General features: G+C 44.9%; 1 protein-coding gene across 1 annotated transcript in view; it reads right to left on the bottom strand.

The window, feature by feature from the left end:
- LOC119588689 (major facilitator superfamily domain-containing protein 12-like) overlaps positions 1-1,602 on the bottom strand; it is a 36,240-nt gene extending 34,638 nt beyond the window's left edge. The window contains 1 exon segment of the mRNA XM_037937325.1: positions 661-1,602. The gene's annotated coding sequence lies outside the window, so the exon portion shown is untranslated.
- Between the last annotated feature and the right edge of the window lie 745 nt (positions 1,603-2,347).

Raw genomic sequence — 2,347 nt, 5'->3', positions numbered from 1 at the left:
CTGTTGTAAGGTTAGTATTAAACGCATATGCTCACTGGTTAAGCTGTCCGATCACGGAATTGTTAAATTTGAGTTTTTTTTTTTAAAGAATGGATAATAACCCTTTCTTATAGTTTCAAAGAGGAACGTTCCTAGTTTTTGGTTATAGTAAACCTGTTTGACTAGTTCCTTTAAAGCGCTTTATTCCTTTTGTTACTGGCGCATAAGCAGAGGTTCCGAAGCAAAGTATCACCTTACTATTTCAGTAAATATTACCATTAGCCTGTTTATCTTGATCTACTTACCTGAATATGAGTAAAATATTGCTAAGCATGACATCATGCATGCAGTTAAAAGACAAGTCATAGCAGGTGTAGATGGAGATGTATTATATAGGCTCTATAGAGGATGTAATTTAAACGTAATCCTACGTGAAATTTTAGTCAAAACTGACAAAAATATATGTTTAGCTCATTCGAAGATTTACGGGGAGCCAGTGCCCCAGCTGCTCCCTTCTTTGCTATCATCCTATTTCTAATCATACTTATCATCATCATGCTACTATGAATTCAGTTTCCCAGTGCATATCAGCATAACTAAAGGAGACGTGTGCCGAGAAGGACCCTGTACTTACAAGCCGTGTAAGATGGAAGCCAAAGTACAATATTGATCCTCCTTTACCTGTAAGTACTGCTCCTTGGGCTTTCTTGTTCTCTTTATTTTTTTTGTTTTGCTTCCTGTCTCTTCAGTTTTTTAAAGTCGTAAAATCTATCACGTCGTTTCTTCTCTTCTTCAAAGTTACATTTCTGACTTCAGAAGTTCGTTCGGACAAGTTTTCGACGTTTCAGTAGTGCGGTTTGACTAGAGATCTACACCCGTGTGCATTCCCCTCTTTCTTCATTGGAATATGCTTCCTCTACACCAGATTCCTTTTTTCTCTCTTTCTCTTTTACTTTCTATCCTTTCTTTCTCTTTCCTTTCTAATTTCCTTTTATGTCTCACTCCTTTTAAAATAATTTTGGAATAACTATTTTCGAATTCAGTAAATTCACAATTGTTAAAATTTTATTCCAAAAGCCACTGGTTCCTCCAACACCATACATCAGAATTCCGCCATTTCGATCACCACATCCTGCACTTCGTCAGAAAAATATCACTCACTCACGTCGCACCGGCCTGGCATGACTGGCCGAGTCCTCCTCCTTCAGAGAACACTCACGTTGTGCGGTCGGAACGCCACGGCCTCGCCGGGAAACCGTGCTTCGTTGCCGGCTGTGCGAGGAAGATCCGCTGGAGGAGGAGGAGGAGCTCAGTGCCCCGTGACTCGCCTCGACGGTGTGGCGGGCTGGGCGGCTGTCGCGTCCCTCCGACCCGCCGCCACATGACCGACGGCTCAGGTGGTCGCGGTCACTCACATTACACCTGGTCTGCCCTCCTCGGTTGCCTCTCGACGGCGCCTCCGCCGAGTCTCCCTCTCGACCACGTATGAGGAAGGAAGAGGGCGGCGCCCACGGCTCTGCGGGGAAAAGAGACGGGAAGTGATGCTACAGACTTTTTCCTTGGGTCTTAAGAGGGTCGAGCGAGCGGGTCGGGACGCCCACGAATTCTTCTCGAAGCCTAACAACCTCCTTGTGTGATACGCCGCTGCACACTCGCTGGCAAACAAAAGCATTAGGGAAACCCCTGTGTATAATTAAAGAATTACCATTTTCTTGGTATAATACATCTTGTAGGTTTTCACAGAGCTGTATTTTCTTGTTTAGAAATTCGTCTTTTTTACAGCCCAGTCCATCTCGTCAGAGCCTATCTCTCGGCAAGAGCATTTCCTCGCGCAGCGCATCAACTACAAACAGCATTGAAATCAACCACCTCAGCACAAATATAAAATCATGGTATTAGTTTACGCTCCTGTCTGACTGTTGACATCTCTTTATCCGCGCAAATAAGTACCTCGCTTGACATTTATCTGCAGATGAAGGAGATCAGAAGGAAGCCCCGGGGTCATCCACCCTGCGGGCGGGCCATGGCAATTCAGAAGTACCAAGAAACAGTATAGGGCTCCCGACGAACGCACGTGATCGCCTCACAGGATGTAAGGCTTCGGCCTCGTATCTCGTTTCTCCCTCGCGTCTGCTCCCGACTTCTGTTGTATTTGCCAGTCGCACTTATATTTTCCCTTAAGACGAATGGATTTTTTGTAGGAATTCCTCTCTAGTGTTGCTTTCTTTTGTCTCTTGAGAACTTAGATATTTATACCTCGTTCCTCTGTCAAGTTTCCTTCGGAGGTAATGACGTAGTGGTGACACATACGTAAAGGCGGATGACGTCATAACACGTCATAGTTTAGGGGAAGCCGGGTTATCTTGTC

Source organism: Penaeus monodon, chromosome 24 (genome assembly GCF_015228065.2).
Source record: "Penaeus monodon isolate SGIC_2016 chromosome 24, NSTDA_Pmon_1, whole genome shotgun sequence".
In the NCBI taxonomy this organism is placed as follows: Eukaryota; Metazoa; Arthropoda; class Malacostraca; order Decapoda; family Penaeidae; genus Penaeus; species Penaeus monodon.
This window is presented reverse-complemented; position numbering and strand designations above follow the sequence as displayed.